At 46.2% G+C, this 25000-nt stretch overlaps 1 protein-coding gene across 2 annotated transcripts in view; it reads right to left on the bottom strand.

The window, feature by feature from the left end:
• Positions 1-24904, bottom strand: part of fam49al (family with sequence similarity 49 member A, like) — a 102608-nt gene extending 77704 nt beyond the window's left edge. For both annotated transcript variants that reach the window (XM_045709503.1, XM_045709501.1), the window contains exon 1: positions 24541-24904. The gene's annotated coding sequence lies outside the window, so the exon portion shown is untranslated. The remainder of the gene's footprint in view (positions 1-24540) is intronic.
• Between the last annotated feature and the right edge of the window lie 96 nt (positions 24905-25000).

Raw genomic sequence — 25000 nt, 5'->3', positions numbered from 1 at the left:
CAGGGATCCAAGTCCTTGACTTATATGATACTGTAATGTATGTGCTGCGTCTCAAATGACACATTATTTCCCTAATATAGTGCAATCTGTGTGTGTCTGTGTGTGTGTGTGTGTGTGTGTGTGTGTGTGTGTGTGTGTGTGTGTGTGTGTGTGTGTGTGTGTGTGTGTGTGTGTGTGTGTGTGTGTGTGTGTGTGTGTGTGTGTGTGTGTGTGTGTGTGCCAATTTGACTGATCAAACACTGAAAAAGAGGGTATGGCTGCCAGTCTCCATGTGTTCCCCTGGAATAGCGGAGTGGCATTGGCGATAGATAGACTGGAGAAAAGGAGAGATGAGAAGAGCTGGACCACTAGTGGTGTCACGCCAAATACAGTCCCCTCGGTCACTTCTTGAGGAGTAGTCTCGTCGGTGGTGTCACGCCAAATACAGTCCCCTCCGCCGCGCCCTGACGAATAGTCTCATCGGTGGTGTGACGCCAAATACAGTCCCCTCGGTCACTTCATGAGGAATAGTCTCATCGGTGGTGTCACGCAAAATACAGTCCCCTCGGTCGCGTCATGACGAATGGTCTCATCGGTGGTGTCACGCCAAATACAGTCCCTCAAGCACTCTCATGCCAAAGGCTAGTCGGGTGAAACTTGATGTTTACACTCTCACTGTCACCCCAACCAGATGCAAAGATGAAAATGTGTATTTGAAACGAGAAGTTGGTCATAATGTTTTTGAGGAAGCCATCTTTGTGTTGACTCTTGTGGATGAAGTTGAAGGGAAAAAATATTGACTGATAATCTGATCCAAAGGGTTCTAATTCACTCAATTCTATTTTTGGCCTGCGTCGGATTTGTAAAACAGCATTTGGGTTTAAACACAGCTTTGTAGGCCAACAACTAGGTTGTTATCTAGACACAATCTCTTCTCTGTCTTCATTATTGATCAGATAATAATGAGAATAGGTCAGTCTCATATCTGCATCCCAAATGACATCCGATTCTCCTAATAGTGCACGACTTTTGACCAGAGCCCTGTAGACCGAGGTCAAATGTAATGCACTATATAGGGAACTGGGTACCATTTGGGATGCACTCTCTGTTTCTCATTCTTTCTCCCCTCTCTGGCCCTCTAGTCTCTACTTCCTATCTCTGTTTCTCATTCTTTCTCCCTCTCTGGCCCTCTAGTCTCTACTTCCTCTCTCTGTTTGTTTTCCCAGCTCTCCCCTCTCTGGCCCTCTAGTCTCTACTTCCTCTCTCTGTTTGTTTTCCCAGCTCTCCCCTCTCTGGCCCTCTAGTCTCTACTTCCTCTCTCTGTTTGGTTTCCCAGCTCTCCCCTCTCTGGCCCTCTTCCCTTTTATCTCTTCTTCTTTTCCATGTGTTCCTGTTTGTCATCTGAAAACGCTTTTCATTTTTTTCTCTTTCTCTCCACGTGACTGGTGGATTGATCTGATTGATAGCCTATAGGCACGGTATCCATAGCAACCCCACGGAGACCAGTTCAAAGATAATCGAATGATTTAATCCCATCCGGCTTTCTATTTCGCATAAAAGCCTCCTTCACTCACGCCGCCAAACTTACCCTGGTAAAACTGACTATCCTGCCGATCCTCGACTTCGGCGATGTCATCTACAAAATAGCTTCCAATACTCTACTCAGAAAACTGGATGCAGTCTATCACAGTGCCTTCCGTTTTGTTACCAAATCACCTTATACCACCCACCACTGCAACCTGTATGCTCTAGTCGGCTGGCCAGACCCACTGGCTCCAGGTCATCTATAAGTCTATGCTCGGTAAAGCTCCGCCTTATCTCAGCTCACTGGTCACGATAGCAACACCAACCCGTAGCACGCGCCTCAACAGGAATATCTCACTGGTCATCCCCAAAGCCAGCACCTCCTTTGGCCGCCTTTCCTTCCAGTTCTCTGCTGCCAGTGACTGGAACGAATTGCAAAAATCGCTGAAGCTGGAGACTTACATTTCCCTAACTAACTTTAAACATCAGCTATCTGAGCAGCTAACCGATCGCTGCAGCTTTACATAGGCCATCTGTAAATAGCCCACCCAATCTATCTACCTCATCCCTATATTGTTTTTATTTACTTTTCTGCTCTTTTGCACACCAGTATCACTACTTGCACATCATCATCTGCTCATCATCATCTGCTCATCTATCACTCCAGTGTTAATTTGCTGAATTGTAATTACTTTGCTACTATGGCCTATTTATTGCCTTACCTCCTCACGCCATTTGCACACACTGTATATAGACTTTCTATTTTTTCCTATATGTTATTGACTGTACGCTTCTTTACTCCATGAGCAACTCTGTGTTGTTGTTTGTGTTGGACTGCTTTGCTTTATCTTGGCCAGGTCGCAGTTGTAAAGGAGAACTTGTTCTCAACTGGCCTACCTGGTTAAATAAAGGTAAAATAAAAAATAAAAAAATAAAAAATGCTTTCCAGAAAAGAGACAGACCCTCCCTCCCTCCCTCCCTCCCTCCCTTCCTTCCTTCCTTCCTTCCTTCCTTGGACAGATGAAAGCAAGGACTCTTTTACATGGGTTTCTCCTAACCCGTCACATCACTGTTATTCCCTATCAGTACTTCTAGGGCTGTTCTGCTTTGACGTTGCTGTTAGGTGGTGGTGGTGGGTTGTGTAAAACTGACCATGTCAGATCAATATAACTACACTGGTTACAAGATGTTATTGTAAAAAAGACCTTATGTAACAGTATAGCTTCCGTCCCTCTCCTCGCCCCAACCTGGGCTTGAACCAGGGACCCTCTGCACACATCAACAACTGACACCCACGAAGCATCGTTACCCATCGCGCCACAAAAGCTGTGGCCTTTGCAGAGTAAGGGGAACAACTACTTCAGGTCTCAGAGTGAGTGATGTCACCTGATTGAAACGCTATTAGCGCGCACCACCGCTAACTAGCTAGCCATTTCGCATCGGTTACACTTAGATCAGTGTCTCTAGGGGAGATATGTCTATGGGAGGTATTAACTCCTGGGGAGGTATTATCTCTAGGGGAGGTATTATCTCTAGGGGAGGTATTATCTCTAGGGGAGGTATTATCTCTAGGGGAGGTATTATCACTAGGGGAGGTATTATCTCTAGGGGAGGTATTATCTCTAGGGGAGGTATTATCACTAGGGGAGGTATTATCTCTAGGGGAGGTATTATCTCTAGGGGAGGTATTATCTCTAGGGGAGGTATTATCTCTAGGGGAGGTATTATAGGGGAGGTATTATCTCTAGAGGAGGTATTATAGGGGAGGTACTATCTCTAGGGGAGGTACTATCTCTAGAGGAGGTACTATCTCTAGAGGAGGTACTATCTCTATGGGAGTTATTATCTCTAGAGGAGGTATTATCTCTAGGGGAGGTATTGTCTCTAGAGGAGGTATTATCTCTAGAGGAGGTATTATCTCTAGGGGAGGTATTGTCTCTAGAGGAGGTATTGTCTCTAGAGGAGGTATTATCTCTAGGGGAGGTATTATCTCTAGGGGAGGTATTGTCTCTAGAGGAGGTATTATCTCTAGAGGAGGTATTATCTCTAGAGGAGGTATTGTCTCTAGGGGAGGTATTGTCTCTAGGGGAGCTATTGTCTCTAGGGGAGGTATTGTCTCTAGGGGAGCTATTATCTCTAGGGGAGGTATTATCTCTAGAGGAGGTATTATCTCTAGGGGAGGTATTATCTCTAGGGGAGGTATTATCTCTAGTGGAGGTACTATCTCTAGGGGAGGTATTATCTCTAGGGGAGGTATTATCTCTAGAGGAGGTATTATCTCTAGGGGAGGTATTATCTCTAGGGGAGGTATTATCCCTAGGGGCCTTCCCTGTAGCTCAGTTGGTAGAGCATGGTGTTTGCAACACCAGGGTTGTGGGTTCGATTCCCACGTGGCGCCAGCACAGAAAAAAAAAAAAAATGTATGAAATGTATGCATTCACTACTGTAAGTCGCTCTGGATAAGAGCGTCTGCTAAATGACTAAAATGTAAAGTATTATCTCTAGGGGAGGTACTATCTCTAGGGGAGGTACTGCCTGACCTCTTCTTCAAATAGAGACATACTGTATTCGGGCCTGTGGTTATTTAGGGTTTGAGCTGTTTCCTGTAGAATCAGGAAGTTGATCAGTGACATCAGATTCTCAGAAACAGTACTGTACGTCTCTTTTTTTATACTCCGCTCAACCACTCTCTCAACTGTGTGCAGTCATATTGGTGTGTTCTGCATGAGTGTGTGTGTGTGTGTGTGTGTGTGTGTGTGTTTGTGTGTGTGTGTCTAGGCCTCTGCGTGTTTCTCATGCGCGTTCTGCAGAAGTGTGTGTATGTGAGCTCTCCAGTCAGTGTCGTGCCTTGACAGGATTTGGAGACGGAGAGAGAGAGAGAGGCAACTGTTGGCCAGGACTCTCTGTACCTTTCCGATGGACAGAGTTTCGCGTTGACTGTTCTAACGAAGACACTAACTATGGCTAATTGGAGTCTAGTACGTTGGGACTGTCACCAAACATTGACTGTGAGATAACATGACAGAGTAGCTCTCTGAAACCTCTGCCATGGAGAACAACGTTAACCAACTCAAAGTTCTTTAGAGGGATTTCTACTGGGTTATGGAATAGTATTATATATTAAAGAGCCTGATTGCTGATGTAATCTATCTGTAAAGAACAGCTTGTGAGAAGAGTCTTGGAGAAAGTAACCCCATTAATTCCAGCCAGTCTTACTATCTCACCTAATTGGTTACGTCTGATATAACTTCACGTCTGTCTGTCTGTCTGTCTGTCTGTCTGTCTGTCTGTCTGTCTGTCTGTCTGTCTGTCTGTCTGTCTGTCTGTCTGTCTGTCTGTCTGTCTGTCTGTCGCTCTCGCTCTCGCTCTCTCGCTCTCGCTCTCTCGCTCTCTGTGTCTCTGTGTCTCTGTCTCTCGCTCTCTCGCTCTCTCGCTCTCTCGCTCTCTGTGTCTCTGTCTCTCTGTGTCTCTGTCTCTCTCTCTCTGTCTCTCTCTCTGTCTCTCTCTGTCTCCCTCTCTGTCTCTCTGTGTCTCCCTCTCTGTCTCTGTCTCTCTCTCTGTCTCTGTCGCTCTCTCTTTCTCTGTGTCTCTCTCTCTCTCTCTCTCTCTGTTGCTCTCTGTCTCTCTGTGTCTCCCTCTCTGTCTCTGTCTCTCTCTCTGTCTCTCTCTGTGTCTCCCTCTCTGTCTCTGTCTCTCTCTCTGTCTCTCTCTGTGTCTCCCTCTCTGTCTCTGTCTCTCTCTGTCTCTCTCTCTCTCTCTCTCTCTCTGTCTCTGTGTCTCTCTCTCTGTGTCTCTCTGTCTCTGTCTCTCTATCTTTATCTCTCTCTCTCTCTCTCTCTGTCTCTCTCTCTCTCTCTCTGTTGCTCTGTCTCTCTCTGTCTCTCTGTCTCTCTGTCTCTCTGTGTCTCCCTCTCTGTCTCTCTCTCTCTGTGTCTCTGTCTCTCTCTCTGTCTCTCTCTCTCTGTCTCTCTCTCTTTCTCTGTGTCTCTCTCTCTCTCTCTCTCTGTCTCTCTCACTGTCTCTCTGTCTCTGTCTCTGTGTCTCTCTGTCTCTCTCTCTCTGTGTCTCTCTCTCTCTCTGTGTCTCTGTCTCTATCTAATGGAATATCCATCCTCCCCAATACTGACCCCTCTAAGCCCCCCCTGCCCATGTCCGTATAATGTGATCAGATGTGATCTGAGGGGGAAATCCTAGATTCCCAACAGATTATATGGAATGAGATGAACTGGTGTAGAGTCAGATCTGAACCCCCATCTCTCCTATGTACACACACACACACACACACACACACACACACACACACACACACACACACACACACACACACACACACACACACACACACACACACACACACACACACACACACACACAGATCATACGCACTCAAATTTACACACTCATTCTCAGGACTCACTTGTCAATCTCAATGTGACTAGAAAGATTTTACTGAAGGATAGAAAATCTTTTTTCTTCATTTTGTTATTCCAGTCCAGGCGTTTAGCTTTCTAATCTGTGGACTCTGACTTTCTAAAACAACAACACAAACATAAACAACAACAAACATAAACAACAACTGTATGTGTTACTAGGATTAGTAAGACTCAGATACATAAGAAAACTGATATCACATTTAAATAAGTATTCAGACCTTTTACTCAGTACTTTGTTGAAACACCTTTGGCAGCGATTACAGCCTCAAGTCTTCTTGGGGACATTCAGAGACTTGATCCGAAGCCACTCCTGTGTTGTTTTGGCTGTGTGCTTAGGATTGTTGTCCTGTTGGAAGGTGAACCTTCGCCCCAGTCTGAGGTCCTGAGTGCTCTGGAGCAGGTTTTCATCAATGATCTCTCTGTACTTTGCTCTGTTCATCTTTCCCTCGATCCTGACTTAACATCCCCACAACACGATGCTGCCACCACCACCATGCTTCACCGTAGGGATGGTGCCAGGTTTCCTCAAGATGTGACGCTTGGCATTCCGGCCAAAGAGTTCAATCTTGGTTTCAACAGACCAGAGAATCTTGTTTCTCATGGTCTGAGAGTCTTTAGGTGCCTTTTTGGCAAACTCCAAGTGGGCTGTCATGTGCCTTTTACTGAGGAGTGGCTTCCATCTGGCCACTTTACCATAAAGGTCTGATTTGGTGCTGCAGAGATGGTTGACCTTCTGGAAGGTTCTCACATCTCCACAGAGGAACTCTGGAGCTCTGTTAGAGTGACCATCGGGTTCTTGTTCACCTCCCTGTTTGGCCGGCCAGCTCTAGGATGAGTCTTGGTGGTTCCAAATGTCTTTAAGAATGATGGATCTGTGCATTGACACAATCCTGTCTCGGAGCTCTACGGACAATTCCTTCGACCTCATGGCTTGGTTTTTGCTCTGACTTGCACTGTCAACTGTGGGACCTTATATAGACAGGTGTGTGCCTTTCCAAATCATGTCCAATCAATTGAATTTTCCACAGGTGGACTCCAATCAAGTTGTAGAAAAATCCCAAGTATCTCAGTTTCGAGTCTCATAGCAAAGGATCTGAATACCGTAATTTAAGCGCACCTGAATATAAGCCGCACCCACTGAATTTAAAAAAAAGTATTATTTTGAACATAAATAAGCCGCACATGTCTATAAGCCGCAGGTGCCTACCGGTACATTGAAACAAATGAACTTTACACAGGCTTTAACGAAACACGGCTTGTAACAAAAATAAATAGGTTTTACCGAAACACGGCTTGTAACAAAAATAAATAGGCTTTAACGAAACACAGCTTGTAACAAAAAATAAAAAATTAGCAGTAAACAGTAGCCTACCAAGAAAGGCATTTCTCCAGACCAAGCTCCTGTGCAGCAGCTCTATTTCCTTTTCCAACAGCCAGATCAATCGCCTTCAACTTGAAAGCTACATCATATGCATTTCTCCGTGTCTTTGCCATGATGAGGGTGACAAAATGACTACCGTAATCAGAATGATGGGAAGTTTGAGCACGCTCGATTTAATCTAAACAGTAAACAAAAAAGTTGTTTGACCTTAACCCGTTCGGCAATTTCATTGGTCTAAAACCTGTTTTTGCTTTGTCATTGTGGGGTATTGTGTGTAGATTGATGATAAAAAAACCATAAATATAATAATTTTAGAATAAGGCTGTAACGTAACAAAATGTCAAGGGGTCTGAGTATTGATTCTTGTTGGATTTTATTTCTCTTGTATTACACATTTTTTTCATGTCAAGCATTTCACAGTTAAGTCTACACCCGTTGTATTCAGCCCATGTGACAAATAAAAATGTATCTGATTAGCGTTTCAATGAAAATCACGTCACAAAATATACCACATTCTACTCAATAAGCCAATAAAATCTATCAGGGACCAATGAATTAAAGACAGAAAACATGTATTCTGAACTGTCACACAGTGAGATGTTACCATCTCTAATATCTGTCATATTCAGGTTGGTTGTCACATAGCTGTTTACTGTTGATACTGAACACACTGTCACCGTAGGTCACTGTCCTTTACGGAAGAGCAGAGGAAATCATCACACACACACACACACACACACACACACACACACACACACACACACACACACACACACACACACACACACACACACACACACACACACACACACACACACACACACACACACACACACACACACACACACACACACACACACACACACACACACACACACACACACACACACAGACACACACACACACACACACACACACACACACACACACACACACACACACACACACACACACACAGACACACACACACACACACACACACACACACACACACACACACACACACACACACACACACACACACACACACACAATAATCGTCGAGAAAAATATCTGAAAGGTTACCAGTGACACTACAGCACTAGTCCCCTTCCTCACCTCCTCTCCCCCTCCCCCCTTCCTTCCTCACCTCCTTCCTCACCTCCTCTCCCCCTCCCCCCTTCCTTCCTCACCTCCTTCCTCACCTCCTCTCCCCCTCCCCCCTTCCTTCCTCACCTCCTCTCCCCCTCCCCCCTTCCTTCCTCACCTCCTCTCCCCCTCCCCCCTTCCTTCCTCACCTCCTCTCCCCCTCCCCCCTTCCTTCCTCACCTCCTCTCCCCCTCCCCCTTCCTTCCTCACCTCCTCTCCCCCTCCCCCCTTCCTTCCTCACCTCCTTCCTCACCCTCAACTCTCACTTCCCCAACCGTGACAATCACACACCCTGACCCATATTACATGTAACCAGTGCATTAGGGGACAAAAGGGTTTGTCCATACAATAATGGAAGAGAGAGGTGCAGTAAAATATATATATATCGTCAGTTGAACAGTGTTTTCCTTCGACACATAGCTGCGGCTGGCTTCCGGGTTAAGCGAGCGGGTGTTAAGGAGCGCGGTTTGATGAGTTGCAGCGATCAGACAAGATCGTAATTGGATATCTCGAAATTGGAAAATTAGAAACAGAAAACCAACATTAAAAGCCATTACCTACAGAGAGATGAACCTGGAGAAGAGTCCCCTAAGCAAACTGGTCCTGGGGCTCTGTTCACAAACACAAACACACCCCACAGAGCTCCAGGACAGCAACACAATTAGACCCAACCAAATCATGAGAAAACAAAAAGATAATTACTTGGAAAGAATTGACCCAAAAAAACAGAGAATGCTATTTGGCCCTTAACAGAGAGTGTACAGTGACAGAATACCTGACCACTGTGACTGACCCAAATTAAGGAAGGCTTTGACTATGTAGAGCACAGCCTTGCTATTGAGAAAGGCCGCCGTAGGCAGACCTGGCTCTCAAGAGAAGGCAGACTACGTGCACACTGGCCACAAAATGAGGTGGAAACTGAGCTGCACTTCCTAACCTCCTGCCAAATGTATGACCATATTAGAGACACATATTTCCCTCAGATTACACAGATCCACAAAGAATTTGAATACAAATACATTTTTGATGAACTCCCATATCTACTGGGTGAAATACCACAGTGTTCCATCACAGCAGCAAGATGTGTGACCTGTTGCCACAAGAAAAGGTCAACCAGTGAAGAACAAACACCATTGTAAATACAACCTATATTTATGTTTATTTATTTTCCCTTTTATACGTTAACTATTTGGACATCATTACAACACTGTATACAGACATAATATGACATTTGAAATGTCTCTTTTCCTTTGAAACTCTTGTGAGTGTTTATTGTAAAAATGTTATTGTTTCAATTTTATTTCTTATCTATTTTACATGCTTTGGCAATGTAAACATGTGTTTCTCATGCCAATAAAGCCCTTTGAATTGAATTGAGGGACAGAGAGAGAGACTGGGGAGGGGGGGAGAGAAAGAGAGAGACGGAGATACAAAGAGACAGACAGAGAGAGTGAGAGCATAAGATGGACAGATGCAGAAAGGGGAGGTGAGAAAGACAAAGGCTGAGAGGCCTAGTCATACTATATCAACCTACCCTCTCTGGACAATCTCTCCCTCTCCCTCGCTCCCTTTCTCTCTCTCTCTCTCTCTCCCTCCCTGCCTCCCTCCCTCTCACTCTCCCTCCCTCCCTTGCTCCCTTCCACTCTCTCTCTCTCTCTCTCCCTCCCTCCCTCCCTCCCTCCCTCCCTCCCTCCCTCCCTCCCTCCCTCCCTCCCTTACTTCTGCCTCATCAAACATAACATTTATGACACAGCTAAGCAAGCATAATGAGGTCCTGTATCTTAAACAGACAGTAGACTCCTATCTGTAATGATACAGTATATTGTTCTACTGTAAGCTTATATCTGCAGAGGATGGCAATTTCATATTACAAGGTGCTTCTACATAATCTTAGCCTCGTACCACGTGTAGTGAAACTGAATTTAACTTTGTGAGATCAGGATGGTTCGTACGAGGTTAATATGATGTGTCCGTCACCATTTTGTAACATAAATCAAATCACGTTTTATTGGTCACATGTTATTGCGAGTGTAGCGAAATGCTTGTGCTTCTACTTCCGAATTTGACTGTATGTGGGGAAAATAATTGGATGGTATGTGTGGTTGTAGAGAGGTAACACTGACAAAGAAAAGGCTTAGGGAGATACTGTAGACAGACAGACAGACAGACAGACAGACAGACAGACAGACAGACAGACAGACAGACAGACAGACAGACAGACAGACAGACAGACAGACAGACAGACAGACAGACAGACAGACAGACAGACAGACAGACACAGGCTGAAAGATGGAAAAGAAACAAGAGAGAGAGAATGATAGAAAGACAGGAAAAAGAAAGGAGAGGGATTTAAAAAGAGAAATTAAAAAAAGAGGGATGGATGGATGGAGAGAGAGGGAGAGATACAGACAGGCATGTTTCTATGGGAGGAACAAGAGATATTTGGGGTGAGAGAATCTTGCAATGTCGCCGGCAGCCAATCAGTGGGCTCGGTTAAAATGTTGAAAGGGAGTGTCCTAGCAACAGCGGAGTAAATACCAGAACAGCCATCATCCAATCTTGGTCGGAAAGAGCACACAACACATTAACATACGTTTGCCATGTACACTATGTCAGTCCTTTCTGTGGGCTGTGAGGGTTATTGTAAACATAATCGTGTGTATAGCTGCATGACACAAATAGATAGAGCTTACTCTTCTACATTTGCACACACTGTACATAGATTTTTCTATTTTCTATTGTGTTATTGACTGTACGTTTGTTTATGTGTAACTCTGTGTTGTTGTTTTGTGTCGCACTGCTTTGCTTTATCTTGGCCAGGTCGCAGTTGTAAATGAGAACTTGTTCTCAACTGGCCTACCTGGTTAAATAAAGGTAAAATATATATTTTTTTTACTTTACCTTCTAGACATTATGAAGCTGTATTAACTGTACGACAAACTATACTTGTTGCCGGCAAATCAATACATATGGAGGCTAGTAATATTTATAGGAGCATGGAATCTCCAACCTTACTTTATAGAAACAAACATGAAATGCATGAACACTGTGTCTGTTCTGCTATATAAAATCTATATTAGAGACTGGGTGGTTCGAGCCCTGAATGCTGATTGGCTGACAGCCATGGTATATCAGACCGTATACCACGGGTATGACAAAACATTTATTTTTACTGCTCTAATTACAGTGGTAACCAGTTTATAATGGCAATAAGACACCTCGGGGGTTTGTGGTATATGGCCAATATACCACTGCTAAGGGCTGTGTCCAGGTACTCTGCGTTATGTCGTGCTTAAGAACAGCCCTTAGCCATGGTATATTGGCCGTAAAGTGACCATTAGACTTGCCACCTTTCGGACTGAATAAGTTTGTAGAAGCAACATTTTTGATTACATTGTGTAATTTATTACTCTCACGTGCTAATTTTTTTGTCCATTAAGAACCAACAACGTGTTACCTTTTTGTAGCATTCTTGACAATGCTAACATCTTTCATCAGAGTTCAATGCTTGACAATGCTAACATCTTTCATCAGAGTTCAATGCTTGACAATGCTAACATCTTTCATCGGAGTTCAATGCTTGACAATGCTAACATCTTTCATCAGAGTTCAATGCTTGGCAATGCTAACATCTTTCATCAGAGTTCAATGCTTGACAATGCTAACATCTTTCATCAGAGTTCAATGCTTGACAATGCTAACATCTTTCATCAGAGTTCAATGCTTGACAATGCTAACATCTTTCATCAGAGTTCAATGCTTGACAATGCTAACATCTTTCATCAGAGTTCAATGCTTGGCAATGCTAACATCTTTCATCAGAGTTCAATGCTTGACAATGCTAACATCTTTCATCAGAGTTCAATGCTTGACAATGCTAACATCTTTCATCGGAGTTCAATGCTTGACAATGCTAACATCTTTCATCGGAGTTCAATGCTTGACAATGCTAACATCTTTCATCAGAGTTCAATGCTTGACAATGCTAACATCTTTCATCAGAGTTCAATGCTTGGCAATGCTAACATCTTTCATCAGAGTTCAATGCTTGACAATGCTAACATCTTTCATCAGAGTTCAATGCTTGACAATGCTAACATCTTTTCAGCCAAATCTCAGAGTTCTAACACCGGGCGGTTGCTCGGCAACAACACAGCTGCTTGCGCCATGTTGCCAATCATAAGATGGGTACGCCAACAGGCCGAGGCTACTGTACATAGCTAGCTACGGTATATGGTGGTATTCAAGCTGAGATTAATCAATAAATGCAAACAGATAGTTTGATTAGCTAGGTACCTAACTGCTAGCTAGCCAACCTTTACCGACTAGCAGCACTGTAGAAACTAATACATTACAACGGAACGATTTGATTAGTGTAGTGTTACCTAGCTACATAGTTGTCTTTGTCATAGTTTGATAATTGTGTAGTTTAGAGTAATTATCGAGGTTAGCTAGCCAGCTATTTTCGTCCTCCGCGACGCCATTTTCCAAACCTAGCCAACTTTTACAGACGAGCAGCATTGTAGAAACTAAATACATTACAAAGGAACGTCTTGATTAGTGTTATGTTAGCTAGCTACATAGTTGCCTTTGTATCATGATAAAGGTGTAGTACTGAAACTATCGAGGTTACCTAGCCAGCTACACTTTCAAACAAAGTCAACAATGCAGCCACTGCTAGCTAGCCTACTTCACCAGCCAGCAGTACTGTATCATTTTAGTCATTTTAGTCAATAAGATTTTTGCAACGGAAGCTTAACTTTCTGAACATTCGAGACGTGTAGTCCACTTGTCATTCCAATCTCCTTCGCATTAGCGTAGCCTCTTCTGTAGCCTGTCAACTATGTGTCTGTCTATCCCTGTTCTCTCCCCTCTGCACAGGCCATACAAACGCTTCACACCGCGTGGCCGCTGCCACTCTAACCTGGTGGCCCCCGGGCGCACAACCCACGTGGAGTTCCAGGTCTCCGGCAGCCTCTGGAACTGCCGGTCTGCGGCCAACAAGGCAGAGTTAATCTCAGCCTATGCTACCCTCCAGTCCCTTGACTTCTTGGCGCTGACGGAAACATGGATTACCACAGATAACACTGCTACTCCTACTGCTCTCTCCTCGTCCGACCACGTGTTCTCGCATACCCCGAGAGCATCTGGCCAGTGGGGTGGTGGCACTGGAATCCTCATCTCTCCCAAGTGGACATTCTCTCTTTCTCCCCTGACCCATCTGTCTATCTCATCCTTTGAATTCCATGCTGTCACAGTTACCAGCCCTTTCAAGCTTAACATCCTTATCATTTATCGCCCTCCAGGTTCCCTTGGAGAGTTCATCAATGAGCTTGACGCCTTGATAAGTTCCTTTCCTGAGGATGGCTCACCTCTCACAGTTCTGGGTGACTTTAACATCCCCACGTCTACCTTTGACTAATTCCTCTCTGCCTCCTTCTTTCCACTCCTCTCCTCTTTTGACCTCACCCTCTCACCTCCCCCCCCTACTCACAAGGCAGGCAATACGCTTGGCCTCATCTTTACTAGATGCTGTTCTTCCACTAATCTCATTGCAACTCCCCTCCAAGTCTCCGACCACTACCTTGTATCCTTTTCCCTCTCGCTCTCCTCCAACACTTCTCACTCTGCCCCTACTCGCCGTCGCAACCTTCGCACTCTCTCTCCCGCTACTCTCTCCTCTTCCATCCTATCATCTCTTCCCTCTGCTCAAACCTTCTCCAACCTATCTCCTGATTCTGCCTCCTCAACCCTCCTCTCCTCCCTTTCTGCATCCTTTGACTCTCTATGTCCCCTATCCTCCAGGCCGGCTCGGTCCTCCCCTCCTGCTCCGTGGCTCGACGACTCATTGCGAGCTCACAGAACAGGGCTCCGGGCAGCCGAGCGGAAATGGAGGAAAACTCGCCTCCCTGCGGACCTGGCATCCTTTCACTCCCTCCTCTCTACATTTTCCTCTTCTGTTTCTGCTGCTAAAGCCACTTTCTACCACTCTAAATTCCAAGGATCTGCCTCTAACCCTAGGAAGCTCTTTGCCACCTTCTCCTCCCTCCTGAATCCTCCTCCCCCCCTCCTCCCTCTCTGCGGATGACTTCGTCAACCATTTTGAAAAGAAGGTCGACGACATCCGATCCTCGTTTGTTAAGTCAAACGACACCGCTGGTCCTGCTCACACTTCCCTACCATGTGCTTTGACCTCTTTCTCCCCTCTCTCTCCAGATGAAATCTTGCGTCTTGTGACGGCCGGCCGCCCAACAACCTGCCCGCTTGACCCTATCCCCTCCTCTCTTCTCCAGACCATTTCCATAGACCTTCTCCCTTACCTCACCTCGCTCATCAACTCATCCTTGACCGCTGGCTATGTCCCTTCCGTCTTCAAGAGAGCGAGAGTTGCACCCCTTCTGAAAAAACCTACACTCGATCCCTCCGATGTCAACAACTACAGACCAGTATCCCTTCTTTCTTTTCTCTCCAAAACTCTTGAACGTGCCGTCCTTGGCCAGCTCTCTTGCCATCTCTCTCAGAATGACCTTCTTGATCCAAATCAGTCAGGTTTCAAGACTGGTCATTCAACTGAGACTGCTCTTCTCTGTGTCACGGAGGCTCTCCGCACTGCTAAAGCTAACTCTCTCTCCTCTGCTCTCATCCTTTTAGACCTATCTGCTGCCTTTGATACTGTGAACCACCAGATCCTCCTCTCCACCCTCTCCAAGTTGGGCATCTCCGGCGCGGCCCACGCTTGGATTGCGTCCTACCTGACAGGTCGCTCCTACCAGGTGGCGTGGCGAGAATCTGTCTCCGCACCATGCGCTCTCACCACTGGTGTCCCCCAGGGCTCAGTTCTAGGCCCTCTCCTATTCTTGCTATACACCAAGTCACTTGGCTCTGTCATATCCTCACATGGTCTCTCCTATCATTGCTATGCAGACGACACACAATTAATCTTCTCCTTTCCCCCTTCTGATAACCAGGTGGCGAATCGCATCTCTGCATGTCTGGCAGACATATCAGTGTGGATGACGGATCACCACCTCAAGCTGAACCTCGGCAAGACGGAGCTGCTTTTCCTCCCGGGGAAGGACTGCCCGTTCCATGATCTCGCCATCATGGTTGACAACTCCATTGTGTCCTCCTCCCAGAGTGCTAAGAACCTTGGCGTGACCCTGGACAACACCCTGTCGTTCTCCACTAGCATCAAGGCGATGACCCGATCCTGTAGGTTCATGCTCTACAACATTCGCAGAGTACGACCCTGCCTCACACAGGAAGCGGCGCAGGTCCTAATCCAGGCACTTGTCATCTCCCGTCTGGATTACTGCAACCCGCTGTTGGCTGGGCTCCCTGCCTGTGCCATTAAACCCCTACAACTCATCCAGAACGCCGCAGCCCGTCTGGTGTTCAACCTTCCCAAGTTCTCTCACGTCACCCCGCTCCTCCGCTCTCTCCACTGGCTTCCAGTTGAAGCTCGCATCCGCTACAAGAACATGGTGCTTGCCTACGGAGCCGTGAGGGGAACGGCACCTCCGTACCTTCAGGCTCTGATCAGTCCCTACACCCAAACGAGGGCACTGCGCTCATCCACCTCTGGCCTGCTGGCCCCCCTACCTCTGAGGAAGCACATTTCCCGCTCAGCCCAGTCAAAACTGTTCGCTGCTCTGGCACCCCTATGGTGGAACAAGCTCCCTCACGACGCCAGGACAGCGGAGTCAATCACCACCTTCCGGGGACACCTGAAACCCCACCTCTTTAAAGAATATGTAGGATAGGATAAAGTAATCCTTCTAACCCACCCACCCCTAAAAGATTTAGATGCACTATTGTAAAGTGGTTGTTCCACTGGATATCATAAGGTGAATGCACCAATTTGTAAGTCGCTCTGGATAAGAGCGTCTGCTAAATGACTTAAATGTAAATGTGAATGTCTAACGTTACCTAGCTAACATAACTTGCATTTGCAAAGTCCAGCAGCTAGCCTCTGTAGCTCGCAAACACTAGTCGGCTGAAAGCTAGCTCACTAACGAACAGGCAAACAAAGGTAGTTAGCCTATGCTTATCTAGGTAGTTGCTAGCTAGCTAGTTAGCTAATGTAACATTATACCAGTCAGATGAGAGCTAGCATTGATTAGGTAGCTAACCAACAAACAAGGAAAGCTAGCTAGCTATATTTTGCCAAGTAAGGCTTTTCATATAAGGCTGAAGTCATCATGTGTAAACTACTGATCTAGACACTTGCATGAGCACAAATAAGCACAAATATGCACAAATATACACAAATATACACAAATATGCACAAATAAGCACAAATAAGATAGGAAATGTCCTTGGCTGCTACGATAGCCCGTTTAACATTAACTAGCTAGTTAACATTAGCCAACATAAGACTGTAACGTTAGCTAATGTGTTAATTCATGCGCCACAATGTATCTTACTTTCTTACACAAAACATAGCTAGTTACCGGTAGTTAAGTTAAGTTTCAAACCACCAAACTTTGGGAAACTGCCCCCTTAAGAAAAACGATTGCAGTCAGAGTGCAGTATAACTGCAGTTCAAATTACTGCGTCCAAAGTACCACAGCCGACTGCAGTTACTACACTTTTACTGCCGTTTCAAGAACTGCATTCTTTTTTTTTGTTGTAAAGGCCACAACTGCTCATGTTCAGACCAAGCTACAGTAAGACGACGTAGTCCAATTTCAGACAGGAAAAGCACTGTAGTTAGCGACGTTGCATTTCCTCAACGAAGAACAACCAAGGCCACAACACAAACCATAGCCGACAAAAACAAATTGTTTTGTTAAGAAATGATCAACTTGTTATGAATCGCATTTAGCTATAGTAAAAACGGTTTAAACCCCAAAACACACACGTAAACAGAACCTCAGTTCAATTGAGCACTGAACGTGAGTTACCTCACTCGACGGAAAGCATCGCTGTTTCAAACATGTCGAATACATTCCAATTCCTGCCTTGTCATTATTCTAATCCACGTTTGTGCTGACTGATTAACACTGTGTCAAGTTACTTTTCAGTGTGTTCCCATCAACAAGTAAACAGTAGTCAGGGGGGGTGTGGGTGCTGCACACGGGTAAACAGTAGTCAGGGGGTTGTGGGTGCTGCACACGGGTAAACAGTAGTCAGGAGGTGTGGGTGCTGCACACGGGTAAACAGTAGTCAGGGGGGTGTGGGTGCTGCACACGGGTAAACAGTAGTCAGGAGGTGTGGGTGCTGCACACAGGTAAACAGTAGTCAGGGGGGTGTGGGTGCTGCACACGGGTAAACAGTAGTCAGAATCATTGAGAGGGTTCGATTCATCTTGCCCGTGTATGGCATGTGTGTTTTGCACTACCTGAAAAACAGCTTCTATCTCAAGGCCATCAGACTGTTAAACAGCCATCACTAGCACATTAGAGACGGCTGCCTATAGGAATAGACTAGAAATCACTGGCTACTTTAAGGAAGGAAACACTAGTCACTTCAATAATGTTTACATATCTGGCATTACTCATCTCATACGCTGTTTTCTATACTATTCTACTGTATCTTAGTCCGTTCCGCTCTGACATCGTTCGTCCATATGTATATAGTTTTAATTAATTCCTACTTAGATTTGTGTGTTATGGGTATATGTTGTGAAACTGTTAAGATATTACTTGTTAGATATTTACTGCACTGTCTGAGCTAGAAACATAAGCATTTCACTAATCGCGTGTATGAGACCAGTAAAATGTTATTTAATTAAATTTTTATTTGATTGCATTCGGTTTGGATCCAGGCTGCCTCCCTGAAGTGAGCCAGGTGCCCGATCTGTCCGTCTGAAGTCGGCTCAAAACAAACAGAATTAAGCATGTTTATTTTTTTATTTTTTTTTATCCTTTATTTAACTAGGTAAGTCAGTTAAGAACAAATTCTTATTTTACAACGACGGCCTACCCCGGACAAACCCTACCCCGGACAAACCCTAACCCGGACAAACCCTAACCCGGACAAACCCTAACCCGGACAAACCCTACCCCGGACAAACCCTAACCTGGACAAACCCTACCCCGGACAAACCCTAACCCGGACAAACCCTACCCCGGACAAACCCTAACCTGGACAAACCCTACCCCGGACAAACCCTACCCCGGACAAACCCTAACCCGGACAAACCCTACCCCGGACAAACCCTACCCCGGACAAACCCTACCCCGGACCAACTCTACCCTGGACAAACCCTACCCCGGACAAACCCTACCCCGGACAAACCCTACCCCGGACAAACCCTAACCCGGGACAACGCTGGGCCAAGTTGTGCTGAGTAATGAGTAGGATTCTGTGTTTTCACATGCAAAAGTGATTGGCTTAGATTTTTTTTTTAAACGCTTTATCTGCCTTCCCTCCCTGCTTTCGCCCGATGATGTGACGTTTTCAACAAATCGACTGTTTTAGACTATTGTATTTTAACCAAGCAAGAGAAATAAACAAACACATTTGTTTTTCAATTAATGTTGCACGGCTGTCATTTAAATGGTCTGTTGAAATGAATGTTTTATGAGCAGAGTTCATAGTGTAATGGCTAGGTACCACCTGTGTATCTGAAGATTGTGGGGTTGGCTTCCCAGAGGCTACATTTGGACAATTGTTTTGTTTATAGTTTTGATAGCCCTCTACCAACACACACACACACACACACACACACACACACACACACACACACACACACACACACACACACACACACACACACACACACACACACACACACACACACACACACACACACACACACACACACACACATACACACACATACACACACTTATATTCATTTAATTTTTTTAGGTGACTCTTTCGAAAGAGCCTTTGGGTTTGTGGAGTGTCAGGCCAGTGTCAGTGAATGTGCTGTTGTGTACTACTGCGTGCGTCTTTGTTAGAGTGGAGGAGAGACAAGCTCTCATACTCTCTAGGAAGAAACAGGTCATTGCCCTCATCGGTGAGATGCAAGCCGTCCCTACACTACTGCCTAGGGACACAGTGCTTTATGGCAGAGCGGCGGACTGTGGTAATGCCTCTGTCACGGAGAAATGCAAGCTGGGACCATGTGGAACGACCTTTGCCAATTGAAAATGCACGCAGTAAACATGGTACTACACTCTATCAATACTTCACATTTATGTTCTGTTCCACATCTATGAGGACTCCCTAAGGCTGTTACGCTGACCATGTTACCGTCACAACGGCAGTCATGAGTGATGACTGCATTAAAATTACACGCGACTGTTGAGTCACGGAAATCTCCTCTTATGCACACTGGACATGCTTTGCTAGTACCCAACATGCTAATGACCATCAGGTCCTAATGTCCTGGTACTCAGGGGTCTATTCTCTCTCCATCAGGTCCTAATGACCTGGTATTCAGGGCTCTACTGTCCCTCCATCAGGTTCTAATGGCCTGGTACTCAGGGCTCTAATGTTCCTCCATCAGGTCCTAATGGCCTGGTACTCAGGGCTCTACTTTCCCTCCATCAGGTCCTAATGACCTGGTACTCAGGGCTCTAATGTCCCTCCATCAGGTCCTAATGACCTGGTACTCAGGACTCTATTCTCCCTCCATCAGGTCCTAATGACCTGGTACTCAGGGCTCTACTGTCCCTCCATCAGCTCCTAATGGCCTGGTACACAGGGCTTTATTCTCCCTCCATCAGGTCCTAATGGCCTGGTACTCAGGGCTCTATTGTCCCTCCATCAGATCCTTATGGCCTGGTACTCAGGGCTCTATTGTCCTTTCATCAGGTCCTAATAGCCTGGTACTCAGGGCTCTAATGTCCCTGTAACCACTCTGGCATAAATACAATCTAAAATCACATCCAACACCAATCATCAAAACAGTATCATGCCTTTAAAACTCCCCTCGCTGTGATTGATCAGCTGGAAGAAAGAAGTTCACCAGCAGGTTGAAACGGAGTGTGAAACACGGTCGTTGTGGATGTTGTTTCAAAGACTGACACAACGAAAATGGACGGCACTTTGCAAAGTGACGAATAATTCAAACCCCCCATATTAATAAGAATATTAGAGCTTGTGCATACAAATAGGCTTACGAGCCCAAGCCTGAGAAAAAACAAAACTAAAATGACAATTGCGGCTCATACAATGCATAGCCTACCACATGTTACGCATTGGCAGAATAAAACAAAATAATAATAATAAAAAACAGATTTAAGAGGTCTCTTGTACATAGCAGTTGGTCTAGCCTAAATTCAAGTCATGGCCTTTGAGTGTGGACTCTGTTACTATTCATACTGGATGGACTGGTTACCTCATGCTCCTCTCCAACAGGTCTATCCATGAGTCTGGGAGAGACATGTACAGCCCAAGGCGATGCTGTTGGTTCATTGATTGTGCAGGGCAGCTTACATGTAGCTTACAATTACAGTGGAATTTCTTACCGTTAGCTATACAGAATATCTCACCACCATCCGTTTCCATCTCCTCCTCTCTCTGTCCTTTTACTCCTTCATCTCTAACATGCAGAGGAGCCGTCAACAGTTTACTAAAATATGTTCAGTTGCAAAAAAAAACATGTCACTGGGTAGCTGCAGGAACAGGGTAGGAGAGCCCACGGCATACAGAGTACTGGGTAACTACAGGAACAGGGTAGGAGAGCCCACGGCATACAGAGTACTGGGTAGCTGCAGGAACAGGGTAGGAGAGCCCACGGCATACAGAGTACTGGGTAGCTCCAGGAACAGGGTAGGAGAGCCCACGGCGTACAGAGTACTGGGTAGCTCCAGGAACAGGGTAGGAGGGCCCATGGCATACAGAGTACTGGGTAGCTGCAGGAACAGGGTAGGAGGGCCCATGGCATACAGAGTACTGGGTAGCTCCAGGAACAGGGTAGGAGGGCCCACGGCATACAGAGTACTGGGTAGCTGCAGGAACAGGGTAGGAGGGCCCATGGCATACAGAGTACTGGGTAGCTCCAGGAACAGGGTAGGAGGGCCCACGGCATACAGAGTACTAGGTAGCTGCAGGAACAGGGCTGGAGAGCCCATACATAGTACTGGGTAGCTGCAGGAACAGGGTAGGAGGGCCCACGGCATACAGAGTACTAGGTAGCTGCAGGAACAGGGCTGGAGAGCCCATACAGAGTACTGGGTAGCTCAAGGAACAGGGCTGGAGAGCCCATGACATACAGAGTACTGGGTAGCTGTAGGAACAGGGCTGGAGAGCCCATACAGAGTACTGGATAGCTGTAGGAACAGGGTTGGAGAGCCCATACGGAGTACTGGGTAGCTGCAGGAACAGGGCTGGAGAGACCATACAGAGTACTGGATAGCTGTAGGAACAGGGTTGGAGAGCCCATACGGAGTACTGGGTCGCTGCAGGAACAGGGCTGGAGAGCGGAGTTTGGGCGGAATATCACCTGTAGCTCAGTGAGAACAAGCTCCTCAAACAGTGGTTGATGCGTGCAGTGGAATAAACGTTCTCATATTAAGCACAGCTCCCGCTATAAAAACGACGTAGCCTACCAGGCATCATTGAAAAGCGGACCGGTGGGAAAGCGTGCGGCCTCCATTCGCTATTGGAGCGCATAAAGATCACATGTCTTTTTTCCCCCCGCACCTGATCCTGTCCATTTAATAACGGGGCCGTTCTAAATCAAAACCAATGATACATATTAGTAAAGACAAGATTAATTGGAGTCTGACGGGTGGAAATAGGATCATTTGATGAGAGAACGGGGTGTGCAACCTGAGCCAAGATTTCCTTTTTTCTCTACTTTCTCAAATCATCGATAGTCTATTGTCGCATCATGAAGCCCGTATATGTTCTGATTTCTAAGACATTGTAAGGTTTGTATCATTCACAACTAAAGTTGCCAAATAACTATAAATCTAGTGAATGGGACCTGTAACAAATCATCACTTTTACGCTCAACATGGACGCTTCATATCCACACTCGCTCCGGAAATGGGAAAAATACCCATTCTATTTTACCGTTATCAGATGCTTTTATCCAAAGTAATTTAGTCATGCATGAATACATTTCATGTATGGGTGGTTCTGGGAATCGAACCCACTATCCCGGTGTTGCAAGCACTATGTTCTACCAACTGCGCTACAGGATGGTTGATGATGATCAATTTAATACTGAATTACAGAGATAATTACACATATAGGATGTCTGTCTGTCTGTCTGTCTGTCTGTCTGTCTGTCTGTCTCTCCGTATATCCTTCCAAAATGTCCCATACATAACAGGGTTATTCATCCTTTCATTCATTTTTTTCCTCCCTCTCTGTCTCTCCTCCCTAAACTACCCACAATACACCCTTTCTGCACTGTGATCTAGTACTATAGTTTTTTTGGCAGTGTGTTTGCATTTCACGTGAATGTGTGTGTTTGCATAGCAGCAGGGCAGACAGTGTTAGCCACAGTAGAGGGGGAAAAAGGTAGATGGGAGACATGCAGAGAGAGTCAGCTGATAGTGCAGACTGACCATGCTGAGGTGTGTGTGTCAGTGTGTGTCAGTGTGTGTGTGTGTGTGTGTGTGTGTGTGTGTGTCCTAGTTGACTGACATAAGAGATGCTACCACTACACCTTCACATCCATAGGACAGCAGTGCACACACTAGCGGTTAAAAGCGTTGGGTCAGTAACCGAAAGGTCTCCGGTTTGAATCCCTGAGCAAGCTGGGGGAAAAAATCTGCGTTTCTGCCCTTGAGCAAGGCAGTTAACCCCCAAAAACAACTACCCCGTGGACGTCGATTAAGGCAACCCCCTGCACCTCTCTGATTCAGAGGGGCTGGGTTAATTGTAATAGGCACATTTTGGTTGAATGCATTCAGTTGTACATCTGACTAGGTATCCCCCTTTCCCTTAAACAATCCCTGCATACGGCATCCATCCCTGTAACCTCTCTTACCCTCTTTCTCTTGCTTTCTCTTTCTCCATCTAACCCTGTAACCTCTCTTTTTCTCTATCCATCCAACCTTGTACCGTGTCTCTCTCTCTCTCTCTCTCTCTCTCTCTCTCCATCCAACCATGTAACGGCTTTTTCTCTCTCTCCATCCTCCTGCTTAGCCTCCATTTCCTCCAGAATTCTTCCTCTCATTCTCCATACCTCCACAACATCACACTGTCTCCCTTCCTCTTTCTCCAGAAAATCTGCCCCTCTCTGTCAGCCACATGCAGCCAGAGCTTAACTGCATTTCTGGGCTGTAGCATCTTATCCAGCCTTACCGTCATTCTCCCTCTCCTCTCCTCTCCTCTCCTCTCCTCTCCTCTCCTCTCCTCTCCTCTCCTCTCCTCTCCTCTCCTCTCCTCTCCTCTCCTCTCCTCTCCTCTCCTCTCCTCTCCTCTCCTCTCCTCTCCTCTCCAACCTTACCGTCATTCTCTCTCTCCTATCCTCTCCTTTCCTCTCCTCTCCAGCCTTACCGTCATTCTCCCTCTCCTCTCCAGCCTTACCGTCATTCTCCCTCTCCTCTCCTTTCCTCGCCTCTCCACCCTCATTCTCCTCTCCTCTCCTCTCCTCTCCTCTCCTCTCCTCTCCTCTCCTCTCCTCTCCTCTCCTCTCCTCTCCTCTCCTCTCCTCTCCTCTCCTCTCCTCTCCTCTCCTCTCCTCTCCTCTCCTCTCCTCTCCTCTCCTCTCCAGCCTTACCGTCATTCTCCTCTCCTCTCCTCTCCTCTCCTCTCCTCTCCTCTCCTCTCCTCTCCTCTCCTCTCCTCTCCTCTCCTCTCCTCTCCTCTCCTCTCCTCTCCTCTCCTCTCCTCTCCTCTCCAGCCTTACTCTCATTCTCTGTCTCTCCTGTGTAACATTCTGCACTCTTCTCCCCCCAGCTAAGTCCTCTCTTCCTGCAGCATCCTCTCCTTTATTCTCTTTCTCATAGCATCCTCCAGCCCTACAGTATACCCTCTCCTCCCCAGCATCTCTCTCTCTCTCCAGCCAAGTCCTCTCGTGCTTGGCTCGCATCCAGAGTGGTGTAGTGATGGAGCTGTGGCTTTTCCAACCTCTCTCACCCTCTTACTATCAGTTTAACGCATTAGGCATGAATGCAGAGAGAGAGAGAGAGAGAGAGAAAGAGAGGGAGGAAAAGAGAAAAGGATGATTCTGCTTACCAGCTGAACGTGCTGGAGAGAGGCTTCGGGTTGGGCTGTTCCCTCTTTCTGCCGGACCCGAGGTGAAAGAAGGATGGATAAAACAAATTGAGAGAAGGACAAAGAAAATAAACACAAAACCTCTGGTAGGTAAAGAGAGGGAGTGCTTTTTTTTCCCCTCTCTTCCTTTCTGCAATCCTTTATCCTTGTGAGCCAGAGGGCTACGGATTAAACACAGCCTCCTCACGCCACACAGCCTCTCTCTCTCTATCTCTCTCCGCTTGCTCACTCAGTGTCTCTCTGCACTCAACACAGAAGCTTCGGCCCAGCAGCTGTTAGGCTATAGGAAACAGAACGCGGTGTACTCTCTCTCTCTCTCGCTCTCTTTCTCGCTTTCTCTCTCTCTCACAAAGAACCCCCGCAGTTTTTCCTCATAACACCTCCCCCCACCTCCATCCTCACCCCCCACCCCCCTGCGACG

This window comes from Salmo salar, chromosome ssa27 (genome assembly GCF_905237065.1).
Source record: "Salmo salar chromosome ssa27, Ssal_v3.1, whole genome shotgun sequence".
Classification (NCBI taxonomy): domain Eukaryota; kingdom Metazoa; phylum Chordata; class Actinopteri; order Salmoniformes; family Salmonidae; genus Salmo; species Salmo salar.
Note: the sequence above shows the minus strand (reverse complement) of the source record. Positions and strands in the feature narration are given on the sequence as shown.